Consider the following 14,190-nt stretch of genomic DNA (forward strand, 5'->3'; position numbering starts at 1 on the left):
TCACCTGCCGTGCCTGTAAAATTAAGTGCAGGGCGAACCGACATCGTCCAAACGCACAGACTATTTAATTTTAGAATAGGCTGTGCCAACCGAATATAAAGACAAGCCCGCCCATTTTATATGCAGCACAATTTAACTTCCACTGCTGTCGCCCTAATCTCTTTTCAGTGGCTGCTAAATAAAAATCCTCTTACATTTTCAACTGGGATTCCTTGTTTTTTTTCTCCCATTCGCGCGGTCACTGTTGCCTCTCTCTCTGACTCCTACGTGATGATTTTCCAAGGAGATAACGCTGACATTCACATGTATCTCTATTTATATTGAAGACCGTCTCGCTAAAGACAGGTAGGGCATCGTATGCACCAGACAAGCAATGGTAACACGGACATGAAGCACTCACAGTGAAGCAAACGGGATGAAACACAGATGCTTTATGGCTCGTACAGGCGCGCACAAGCTTCCAAAATCTTAAAGGAAAAAAAAAAATCGTGTTCGCTCACCAGTTCGCACTGATGAGACGAGCTCCTCTCTTGCGAAAAAAAAAAGAAAGAAAAAAAAATCCTCCTCGAAACACTCACCGTATCCTAAAAGCCCACGTTTCGCATCGAGACCACAGCACCGTGTCTCTGTTTGCAGCCAAATATTCTGCAGCTACAGCCGCGCCACTCCAGACTGAGAGACTGAGCACGGAGCGGCGAGGAGCGCGGAGCTGCGTGCATCTGCAAGGGAGGAAGGGAAAAAAAAAAAAAAAAAAAAAAAAACACGGGCTCATGATGATACCCGGCGTGGATTTTTTTTTGTAGTCATCGGCGTATTTCAAGTTAAACTACAAATCAGAGGACATTTTCATGGCCAAGGACTAAAGCAGAAAGAGGTGGAAAGCAAAGGGGGGCATTCTTGTGAGCAGTTTACATGATAGCGGTGGAATTAATGCATGTATAAACCTCACATGTGTGCTGTTTGTTTTTTACTGTGCCTTTTTGACAGGGGAACAACTCATTTTTGTTGTGCCTTCAGTTCTGACTGAGGGTTTATTTTCATCAGAGCAGGCAGAGTGAGCTGGCAGTGGAGTCACGTCAGTCTGGTCTGCAGTGCAACGTTCTCTCTCACTCTCTCTCTCTCCCTCTCTCTCTCCCTCTCTCTCCCTCTCTCTCTCTGCGCGCGCGTGTGTGTGTTGCCTCCTCACGCGTGTTTAAAGTAGTGCATGTGCGTGATTAGTTATGAGGGACGTCATGGGTTTGTAATGAGGAATGTGTCTCATCATTATCTATCTATCTATCTATCTATATATCTATCTATCTATCTATCTATTGATGATCACCCCCCCCCAACACACACACACACCACTACATGCGCCCGCACACGAGCACTCTGAATCCGCCTCTTAACCTGATGCTGCAGGTGCATTGCTCTTTATTTTACAGATAATTGTCACACCGCGCTAACAGGAATCCCTCCACAGCCGCGCCCAGCTCGTTCCTCGGAGTTAATGCTATTGTAATGTAAGTGAGTATCGTTTCAAGCTGCCCCCCCCCCCCCCCCCACGCGTATTTTTTTTCCCTCTCATAGCCAGACGCCACCACTGCATGTGACTCGATTTGCCCGTGCGCGCGCGTGCACGTGCCGGCATGCATAACCAACACGTGCGCGCGTGCGACTCTGGGTTTTTTTTTTTATTTTACGCGCACTCGCGTCGACGGAGAGCGGAGAGAGTGAAAAGTACGGCTGTCTTTCTCCTCCTTCTTACTCCTCCCGACGTTTTAATAACCTCCCGATCTCTCTCTCTCTCTCTCTCTCCCTCCCCCTCTCTCTCTCTAGCTCTCTCTCTCTCTCTCTCAGCCATGGACAGCTTCTTCCAAAATCAGGGCTCAGTCCGGCGGAATGTCCACCTAGACAATTAAAGGCGACTCGCCTCCTCCACAGCCCCATCTCTCTGCTTCAGCTGATGGAAACGGATAGTAAGGAGCGTGCGCGCGCACGGATAAACGGAGAGAGATGGATGACGGTAATTTAGGTGAGAGATGTGGAGGTTATGTGGGAAATAACCGCTTACTGTGTGAACAGTGCTTTTGAATCTTAAAAGAAGGGATATTGACTAACTGCACAGCCCTGCCGCCCATTTGGGGATCCATCATGGTTCTGTATGCGGAAATAATCACTTTAATCTCAAACTAACTTTAAAGTGATGTCAAAAACAAGTCGCCACAGTATAGTGACAGCTAATGTTTGTGGGGTTCAAAAAGTTATGCATCCTTAAGATCCATATCCAGTGCACATAAAAAAAATGTCCATACAGTAAAATTGACAAACAAAACCAGAGCCAAAACAGAGAAACAAAAATTGTAACAAAAACAAAATACCTTGCACAGTTTGAACCCAGTCAAAATAGGTGCAGCATACTTTCCTTATTCACAGCTGTTGTCTCCAGTTTCCTTTTCAGAACTGCTCTCCCGTTCTGGAGTTATTTGTGGTGGGAGGCTATTCCAGCGTGAAACAGCTCTGTGGAGAACTGTTTTATTCAGAGAACTGGTTTGAGGCTGAGGGTGAAACTACAGTTTGAAGCACATTTGGTATTATAATCATGTGTTGCTCTCATTCAACCCTGCATGGAACATTAACGCAACTAGACCTGCTGCCAGCTTTCTGTTCGAGCTTGAAGACGACTTGCTGTATATGCATGGTCATCGATTTGAATACGTGCCAGTACGCTTGAGTATTTGTCCAAATGCCCTTTAAAGTTGGATCATCACACATCTGAGTATACGTTCCCGTCCACAATTACTTGCACCTCTGGTGACTCGAGGAACTTTTGTTTAAGGCAGAGGTTTGCAAACGTCATGAATGTTTGCCACTTTCCTCCAGATAAAATGCATCCAGAGCCACAAAATATGTTTAACCTTTAAAATTAAAATACAATGTTGAACTATAGACACAAAAACTATGTTTTAAGTTAGATTTTATGGATTTTAATTTACTGTAAACTTGGAACAGTAGAATTTTAGATAAACGTGTTTTTCATTGTATTAGCCTTTGTTGCAGTTGCTAGATATTATGTCATTTATTATTTTGTGGATTTCAATATTCTGTCTACTTTTGTTATTGTGTATTTAGAAATTTGTGTAATTCCAGTTGTTTTAGTTGTTTTTGTATTTTTTTCATCTTTAAATGTAGTTTTTTTTCCAGTTTTAAATAATTCATCCTTTACATCCAGTAGATAAGAGCCCAACAACAGTCTGGTGTGCAAAAATAAATAAATAAATAAAAGCTTCAACAAACTGCTTCATTATAGCTAAAAAGACACATGTGCCTGCGGAGCCACATGTTGCAGACTGCTGACTACAGGCAAAATATCTTTTATGAGTGAATGACTTCTATAAACCTTTCAAAATCCCATCCACACACAGATGAGACAAAAATGGTCTGAAAATTAAGTCTGGTGACGCAGACAGTCTGAAGGGCTTCATGACTTTATTTTTAGTATTGTGAATGTCTGTTGTTTGACGCTTAAATTTTCAGTTTGGGTTCAAGCACACAGGCAGTGGATAATTTTTTATTTTATTTATTTATTTTTTTAAGGGATGGAGAGGTGGAAAACACATCTTTTTAGCTGTTTGAAGTGGACCAGTGTGCTGGTTGCATGGGAGGAAAGTCTTCGTTTGGCACGTGATGCCACTCGATTGAAGGTCCTCAAGGCTCTGCAAGGCTCTCCCCTTGTAGACTGTTGTAGCCAGCGGCATGTTTTAGCTCCAGTTAGGTCGCTCAAGACCGCTCTCTGTCCAGTAGGCAACAGCAGGCAGGACTCCCCTCTGGCTACCTCCAACTGAGACTCTAGGAGATAGAGGGAGAGAGAGATAAACCCAAGTGCAGTACTTCAGTTCAATTACTGCAGTAAAGCATGATTTGCGCTTGCCTTTTTCACCCCATGGGCTTGTGCATTTCACAGTGTCAGGAGGTTGAAACTGTGCTGCTGCTGTGGTTCTTGAACCTGGACTCTGAGTCTGCTGCTTAGAGCCTCATTTAATTTCCGCCTAGCTGCTGGATTCATCTTTTGTCCCACATCCTTCCAATCAGAATGAAGCAGGGTTTTTAACAGGTGGGGGGGGGGGGGGGGGGGGGGGGGGGGTGGAATCAGTGCAGACATTGTCACTGTTGTATTATCCTTACATGTTAACTCAGAAGAATTGGCCACAGTCCCCGTGTCCTCAGTCCGGATGAAGTGGAAAAGTCCCAACGGATGGTGCAAAGATGGGAACACACAGTAAATTAAACTGTTACTGTCCACGAAGCGTCTTCAGCAAATAAGGATGCTGGAGGGAAATGTGCACTCGCAAATACATGCTGCCACATCGGGTACCTTTCGTTCTGTCGGATTTACACAAGTGGACACAATGTCACTGTGACTTTTGTCTGTCGTTCCCATTCTGCAGAGCATTAGGAGTGACTCGCCTCAATCAGTCGTTCCAAGGAATAAATCAGACTACAACAAGACAAAAGAGTGCTTCCCCTCTGTGAGCTGTTCTCTGCAATCAGCGGTAAACTAGCGTTTTCTCTGACTCACTGTTTCAGGCTGAGTCCACCGTGATGTGTGATGCATGTGTGCAGAGTTATAAGTGCACGCACACATTTAACCTATAGGTTACCATGCACATTGGTATATGTACATACTGGACCTATGTGGAAATGTGTTTGGCTGCCTCAATGTGTTATATTGCACACAATGATGCCTGTTAATCTGAAAATGTTGTGTAAAGGAAATCATTTGTTAGTTTTGTGGTGCAATAGCAGAAGTGATATTTGTGGCCATATGTTATGATCAGTGAATAATATTCACTGTGTTACAGAGGTTTCCACCATCACTTTACTGAGAGAAATCCAGAATCAAATCCGTGGTCCTTTTTGTGCTCACTCTCATCTTACTTCAAAAGGTTTTCTCCAAGCACTCAGGTTTTCTAACACAATCAGAAATCATATATGATCCCAAACTGACTTGAGATGTGACTGCATGCATAGTTGATTGTCTGTGTCTATGTATAGCCCTGAATGGACTGCATGTCCATCTCCCTCAAGTGTGCTTTTCCATTACCTTACCCACCATCAGCTGCAACCCAATGTCTGAGTAGCAGAAGGATAGAGGAAGGGTCCGCTGCAAATGGGCGAAGAAATAAACCAGGTAGTAACAGCTTTTTGACAGCTATGCCCATCTTAAAAGAACAAGTACATTTTTTCCATATACAAGTAAGAAACAAATATTTTAAAAGTGCCAGATTTCGATGAAGCACTGCTGGCAATATTACAAGCCAGCCCCCCTCAAGGTGATTTGTTTTAAATTATGATTGTTGTTATTACTTACAATGTGTAAAAAAATATTATTTCAAGTTACAATACTTTTTGTTTTTTAACGTGACTGTAAACAACTAGAGAAACTGAAACCCATCAGAAACAGTTTTAAACACGTATGAAATTTAATTGTATCTTACAATAAAACACAATAATATTTATTCTTACAGTGTTTTCAGAACATTTAGGCCCATTTATACGACACCACAAGTTTCCATTTATGAGACAGTGGTGTTTGGAGTGACTGGAAATAGAAGTTGTTGCTCCAGGATGGAACTTGTTTGAAAATGCTCTGACACTTTCTCTGTGGAAACAGGGAAAAACGAAACTTTAAGAAAACGTGCCAACTCCACCTTCATGGAAATGTGGGAACACTCAACTTGTTGAATAAAGACTCCAGCTCCATTTCTGTGTAGACGGCGGAAATACAACTGTTCTGAAACACTGCTGCACATGCACACCACGACTGTAGTAAAGGCTTCATCTGTTCATACAGCAGATGGACAAAATTAACAATGTTGGCTTCGTGACTAGATAATTTCTGTGAAAACAGGCAACGTTTTCTCAACATTGCAAAGTGAACACTTAACTTTTTTTTTTTTAAATTAAGACGCGTAATTTTCTATTTGAAATGTTGTCTTGTAAATGGCGCTCTGTTTTGAAGCTCATTTAATACTTTCCCACATATTAAATCCTCAGCTTATCTGCAACCTATTTTGCAAAAAAGTTTTTAAGAACCTTGCAAAAGATCTTTAACTTTATGTTCATGGTTTAAAGTCACTTTTATGGAGCAGAGAAAACAGATTGCACTTTCTGAATCTAAATATCTTTATTTTGAAATAATATTTTAGCTCTCAACTAATGCAGGTTTGATCAAAATGTAAGTCTCCAATATAGATTTTTGATGACCTTGATTGTGGTCTGTGAATTCATGTCTGATTGAGGGCCTCATTCAATTTTGTGGAGATTTTCTGTAATTGCCTCTTTCATCATCCTGCATTTGGGAAAAAAAATGAGTTTGTTCTTTATACCTTTCCCCAGAGGAATTGGCTGTGAAATGATAAAGTCACAATAGCTCCCTAACTTTATGGGACTCACTGTCAGTGAAAGCCATATGGTTTTAAAAAGTCAAGATCACGTCAACTTGCAACTTGGATTTCACATTTAAACACAGAGATTATCTGTGAGAACAGAATAATTACTGCTTTTGCAACTGTGCAAAATAATATTCTCACTATGTCTATAATTCAGCAGAAGTGATTATGGAGCTGAAATATATTTAAATGAGATGACATTTGTAAGTAATTGAAGTGAGCCAAGACCCAGCGTATGCCGTTTCTGCAATATTCAAGTCTTAAGAAACCTAACAGGTGTCTGATTGCATACTGATTAACAACTGCATGCATTGACATGCGTGCACATAGCCTGTGCACACAAATCTGTGTGCATTACATATGAACACCCACTCAAAGTGTTGCCATTTACTTAAAAAAAAAAACTCAGAATAAGACACAAACGCATACACACACACAAAATGCAGGTTATAATAGGTAAATCAAAAGCTGAAGCTCGACACAGTCTGCAAATCTCTGTGGGCAACTGCATGATGCAACCAGTTGATATTTTCGTACTCAAATATTTATATTTCCAGTGAAATGGCATGTGAATAGATATCAAGAATACACTGCCCTGCTTCTTGTTTGGAATGCATAAACATGCTGACATGAGATAAAGAATTCCGAGCCTGCGAGCCTCCCTGCAGCATCGTTGTTACAAATACACATCATTTGTTCCATATACAGCACAATTTTCTGTATATATAGATCTTTAGTGGACCTCTTTGTCATGCATGAGTAGCCACCGTGTTTTAGTGGAAAATATAGTTTTCATTTCAGCTTCTGCTGTTTTGCTCACATTTTAGCAATCATGAACACTGCAGCAGTTTTCAGATTTACACAGTATTAATGGAACAGTTCTCAGTCACACTCCCTCACACTTGCTTTCTTAATCTATTGAATTCCATTCAAACACAGTCTGACATGAGCTCAAAGACAAAACAAAATATTCACCTATGTTGCACAAAAAATGTTCCACTGTCAATCAAACACTTATTCTATGATTTAAACATGCTTGAAGCATAAGATTGATCTTATTCCTTCCTAAAGAGCTTCTTCCAGGCCAGCCTCTAGTGGCAGTTGGAGGAAGTGCATTGTAAAAACAGCATGTTGCTGTAAGCCCTGGGAACTCCTGCTTGCTGTGACGGACTGATGCCTCTTATGCCTCTGAAACAATAAGCTTGTTTTAACTACATGTTTATTTTTATTTCTATCTCAGTGATCTCTTTTTCATCTCTCTAAAGGCTCCTTTCTTCTTATCCATCTCCCAAAGCACACGTATCTGTGTATGAAAGCATACACACACACACACAAACAGTACTGTGGAAGCGAGCTAGTAGGGCCACGGAGCGGAGGCAGAACACACAGCAGCGGCGGCAGCGGCAGCAGCGCTGTCACTCGTCAGTTTACATAACACTGATTATAACCCTGAGATTTAGCCAACCAACGCGCAACAGTTTAGTTTGGCCTGGGCATTAAAATCTCACTGACCATCTGTTCAGCTGCTTAGTTGCTTTCCTTCAAATACTTTTCCTGGATGCTGATTCTACCTAGTGGATCTGTGCACTGCTGCCGCTCATGCCTCAGAGAGCGCTTTTATAGCAAACTGGGAGACAAAAAAAAAAAAAAAAAATCATTTCAGGGGTTGGAATATCCTGTTTGTTGTGTTGTTTGTTGTTACTGCTGCTGTTTTTATATCTGTACGAATCGTTGCAATGGATTTTAATGGCCTTTCCTCAAGTGTTTTGGAGTTCCTTCTTTTAATTTCTCCTTGTGGCAAATGGCTTTTAAATTCTCACATAATTAAATGTGCTTTACTTGTGCAGAGTGTTTTATTGCTTCACCATGTTTTACTCGATCATTAACATTCACCCATTTGCTCACACAGCCATTCACACACACTCACAAATTAATGGTGACGGATGCTTTACAGTGGGCCAGCACACTCTTGGGGTCACTTTTGGGTTCAATGCGTTGCCTCTTGACACTTCAACACATGCTCAGAGTGAGACTGAGGGTTGAACCACTAAACTTGGAAAAGGTTAGAGTTTTGATTTAATTAGACATCAGAGTTGACTGCTTTAAAATCAGAATAACAAAACAGTGGATAGCTAACTGTGATTTGGTCTCCATAGTAAACACAGGCTTCATCACGGCTATATTCTTTCATTATTATGACTATATTTTAAAGGTACTTTTTGAAATATACAAATTGACAGTCCACACACCTCAGATCACTGTTTTTTATATCAGAAACACCAAAAACAAATTACACTATGGAAAAAGTTATTTGAAGCTCAATATATCAGTTGATTTGTGGTGATTTCTTGTTTTTATTCAGTGTGAATCCTTCCCCCCTTCTCACTCAAACGGCTGTGCTTTTACCAGGTTTGGCATTATCATTGAGATTATATTGTTAATGACATACCCTGGTTTAGTAAAGCTAAATAAAGTAAAATAACAGTATGTTTGACATTGTTGAGAATGATGAACAAATACTGACTTGAGCGCTGCATGAGTGATGACACAAAAGTTAGTATTATCCTTGCTGCTTTTACCAAAACAAAAAACAAAGTTAATGATTTTTGTGTGGTTAAATGACATTCAAATTGAAAATTTGAAGCACAAATTAATCTCCTTGTGCAAAATTCAATATTATTTGAAGACTAAATGAAACAGTTTGAAGTACAGTGTGAGGCTACAATTTTGCAACAAAAAAAAGTGAAATCCAGAGTTTTCAATATTTACATTTGCACTTGCTTTCTGGTTTTTGTGCTTTCATTCGTTTTGAAAATGGCTTTCCTCATTGTTTGACCTCGCAAATCCTATAAACTGATTCATGTTAGATTAAAAACTTGAGCATGAAGACAATACCTCTGTACAGAAGCCCATTCTATGGAGGATTACAAAAAGTCTTTCATGATCTGTTTGGTCTTTTTTACTCACTCACTTGCAAATGGTTCTTTCAAGAAAAATGAAGGATGCATCAACTGACAGAAATTACTCTTGATATTAACATTGAGACATCTGATTGTGTGTTAATCGCAAAATTAGCCTGTCATCCATCCATGCTCTTTCCTGGATCATCTTCATGTGGTTGCAATGACACTATGAAGGACACAGAAGCCTGGAATTCCTTCAACATTCCCAAGCAGTGTCGGGGGGGGGGGGGGGGGGGGGGGGTCGGGTCCCTGAGTGATGCACGAGCCAGCCGAGAGATATAATCTTTCCAGTGGGTCCGGTGCTGACCTGTAGGTCCTGTACTGGCTGACCAGGTCTGGCATCCCTCCGGGAGGTGGCCAGGTGGCGTCATATCCTGTCACAGACCTGAACCACTGCAGCTGGCACCCGTCCATTTGGACGAGTGATGACTCCACCTTGATTTACTCTTAGAAGGCTGAACCTGGACTCAAACAGGGAGGGAAGATTAGTTTGGCTTTTTCAGATTCAGCCCTCTAACGAAAGGCTCATTTAAAAACTGACTTCAGGACAAAAGTGTCATGCAAAGTCTAACTTGCACACTTTAAATCAAATCTTCAAATATCAACGAGATGGAGGTTTATGCTCCTGTTGCACTCTTCTGCGACCCTGAAAATGCACAGAAAATGATCAGTGGACATTATGTTAATGCTATAAGGATTATTTGAATCTTCTTGTGCATGAAGCTATAATTTTGGCTCCGCCTCCTCCATGATTTGCCTCCTATACTGTTGTCCTGTTATGTGAGTGCATTTTACAAGTTGGAGTACTGACGATAATGGATTATAAACTCCCTTCCCCCTCCAGATGTGATGGAAAAATTACAGTGTAACACCATTAACCATGGCAATTATACGAAATGACAGTTCCCCTCAAACATCCCACTGATCCCAAAATAAAGACAGGTGGAGACAGAGTGGAGAGACACACAGCGAGAAAGATGTTCTCTGATTGTTAGCACAAGGTAATGAAACACTGCAAAAGGTGACATTATCAACATGTGGGCTGAGAGATTCAGTGAGATTGTTGCAGTCCCTATTTCTGGAGGTGTAGGAGTATATTTATGTGTGTCTGTGTGTGTGTGCGTGTGCACGATTGAAGGAGAAACCAATGATGTCTGCTTCTGTGAATTTGAGTGTCTGTGTGAGTGTGTGTGTGTGTGTGTGTGTGTGTGTGTGTGTGTGTGTGTGTGTGTGTGTGTGTGAAAGACAAAAAAAAAAAAAAAAAAAAAACAGAGAGAAAAGATTTTTCACACATCTCCTAACTCATTAGAGCCCATCTTGTGTTCGTTCACCGAAACTGTGAATTTGTATGAGCGGGCGGTTCTGGATTGCGGTCACCACAAAAAAGTTCCTCTTCAGTTCCCACCATGCAATCAGGACTGTGATCATTTCTTTTTTTTGGCTTGCGTCTTTGCGATGAATGCCCAAAGAATGATTGTTCGTAGGCTATATCTCAAAATGTAAGCTGGTGAAATATGCTGAACAATGGCCCGTAATGCAACACTCCTGTATCACATCGGAGGAGAAGCCACTGCAAAATAACATAATTTTACACAATTCATTTTTCTGCTTGTTTCAGAAGATCACTGCACTGTGCTTTGAAACACACACAGATGTCCTACCCCATTGAATGTCTCATTAAAATGTGCGGAATCGGCGATGGTGCTTGTGCTGTTGCAGTGCGCTTTGAAGCTACTCTTGTCATGAGTCTCTACAGGAGAAAGAGCAAAAAGCTGCTTATATGTGTGAAGACATGAGAGAAACATTTCTACACTGGGGATCTATTCATATTTAGGTTCCCTGCAGAAGCAGTTGCACTTGTATTAGAATATATATGTATATCACAAAGCATGTGCATAATCCACTCATGAAATTAATGACTATTTATCCTGATTATTATATTGCACAAATAACCAAATAGGTTTTATAGAAATTGATATGGTTAAAAAATAATGCCAAGGCATACATTTTTAACTCTTGCACTAATGCATAGAATTGATTTGTTGTGCAGTAAACAAGACCTTGTTTTCCATTATTACTGTTTCCTATAAATTAAACCTGTAAGCTGCTTGCTCAAGAAAACATGTCAACCACATGCGTGTTCAAGATTAAAAGCGAATCCTGTAGCAGTTTGCTCATAAGGAATACTTAAATTCTTGGTAGAATGCACAAACAAGGTAATTCAGTTTAACACTACATTGACACTGAACTCAAAAAAAAAAAAAGGTGCAAAGATGTAGCAATTCATGTTCATGTGATGAAGTGGCTTCTGTTTCGAAAAAACACCTTACAGACATATTACAGACACATATTTAACCACACTCGATCACAGTCGAGCAGGAATAGAAGTGGGGAACTGTGGTGCTTATTTTTGCTTCAGCAAGTTTCCATCCAAGATAAGCTGCAGTTGCTCCGAATCCATAAACAGAGTGAAGAAAGAAAAAAAAAGATGGAGAGAGGTTGAAGTCATATTTGAAATAATAATACACCCGCTGGCCATCAGCAATATAATGCTAAATGATGTGAAGTGGAGAGAAAAAAATGTATACATGCATAACGTTCAACTATTCTTTACCCACAACACAATAATCACACTGCTGCACGCCAACACCACACACACTCAGAAACCTGAGATGCAGCTTGTGTGCTCCTAGTTTACTGTGTCTGAACTGAGCTGTCATCAGCCATGCCTCTTCTGCTCCTAGAGCATTTCAGAAGTAACCCGAGCATACATCTATGAACTCTGGAAAGGCATTTTCCCCAGGTAGAAGTTATTGTTGTTATTTCCCCGCTCCCTGTTGAGATGTTTCCTTCGGGGGAGTGATGAGTTTGTAATTGAGACATCAGCGCTGTGAATACGCTACAGTTGCATTGTAATCCATCTTGCGTGAGGTGCTAGGATGAATTTGAAGTAACACTGCGGGGAAACAATTGGAAAAATGATTTATTGTATTTTTTTCATATAATCAGATTTGACATAACGCTGTGTGGTTTTTAAACAATGTCAACACCAGCTTCCGGGGCAGCTGAGGTTCAGTTTGTAGAGAGGATTGTAAAGTCAAGTCACAAAAACAGTATAATATGCAATAATTTTTTTTTTTTTTTTTTCATCACCGGCTTCCACACTGAAATAGAAATTATAATAATAATAATAGAATAATTTCAATTAAAAATCAACAATAATTTTATTGAAGCAAGGTAGCAAGATCCACCAAACCCTGGTAATGGTTTTAATGAACAGTTAATAGCACAATGCACTGTATAAATACAGTAAATTAAAATAATGTTGTGTAAAACAAATTCATCTCAATTTCATCTTGCTTGGGCTGCATCGGTAGGATAGTGCCACAATGACTCCTACCTTTAAAGTTTAAAGTTTTTCTTTGTTGTGGTGCAGAGAAGCAATTTCTACTGAAAATCATTCCAATCTCAACATAAAACCAATTGTAAAGATACATGCAAAATGCAGGGAAATGTCTAGAAAACGTTTCTCGTGATTGTTGAAATAGACATGGTTTTACAAACTCACCTTGACAACATGGATGTGACTCTCATTCCAGTTGGATAGCAATAGAGCAGCTAGTTTTTATGACAGCCTCACTGATATCTCAACTCTTGAGGAATTTGTTAAAAATAAAACACTATATCAAAAAACAAGAGTTTATGTAAAAGTGGCCCCAGAGCGCCTCCAGACTTAATGGGTAAAAATCCGATTCAAGCTTTTATATTTGGCTATACACTTCCTCAGGGACAACAGTCTCAGCTGCTGGCATGAGCATCATTGTCTCCTGATTCAAAAATTCATGACTTTCAGCCAGTTTGGAAGGACAGGAAAAAGAGGTCTGTAGCTTTGTTTCAGGAAAACATCTTAAAAAATTCTCTGTGCACAGAAGACCTCAGTGGTGCACTGCAATAACTCCAAACTACTGAAAGATCAATGACTGGAGAAATGTGTTACAGATAATGAGCATCCTGATATGTTATTTCAGACCCAAAGCACCTTTTGCATTTGCTTAAAAAACATATATAACACCCTAATTACAATTTGTGGATAAGTCATGACCAGCCTGCTGCTGGCCAGTATTCAAATGGCATCATTAAAATATGTAGTCTCCTCACAAATGGTTTTTCACTTTTCCAGTGCTGAACTAAATTGTGCCTATTAAAGAAACAATACATAACGTCTCCTTGCTGCTTGACTGTAGGCGCACATAGCTGTCCTCATCTGTGTGTAAAGGTCCATTGCCACTATAACAGTACGATCACTCTTTTACCGCTTTCTAAGAGAAACGCAAGGAAACGGGTTCAGTCGCTGTAAAATGAAATGGAAAATCTACACAATTGAGAACGCACACATTGAGACAAACCTCTGGGATCATGGATAGTACTTACACATGTCAACAGTAGAGTAGTAGTAGTTTTCACAAACGCAACCTTAGCAAAACACTTGTGCCCAATGGCCCTCGAGCGTCTGTGCCGTGTGAAATAAGCCCTGCTTCACTGGCCCAAGGTCATCTGAGGTCACCCGCATAATGAAGATGGATGATATCTTGTCGTGGACGTAAATTGAAGGTACTGACAGTTATGGAGAGTTATGGTGTGTTTTTTTTATTTTTTCATCTAACAATGCAAGAATATAAATTACAAATATCTGTAAAAAAAAATCCCTCGAAAGCTTTCACTGATCATAAAAAAAAAAAACAAAAACAAACAAACATGGGGGAATTTATTAAAACCAGAGGTTAGACCACATCTCT

The sequence above is a fragment of the Salarias fasciatus genome, chromosome 10 (assembly GCF_902148845.1).
Source record: "Salarias fasciatus chromosome 10, fSalaFa1.1, whole genome shotgun sequence".
In the NCBI taxonomy this organism is placed as follows: domain Eukaryota; kingdom Metazoa; phylum Chordata; class Actinopteri; order Blenniiformes; family Blenniidae; genus Salarias; species Salarias fasciatus.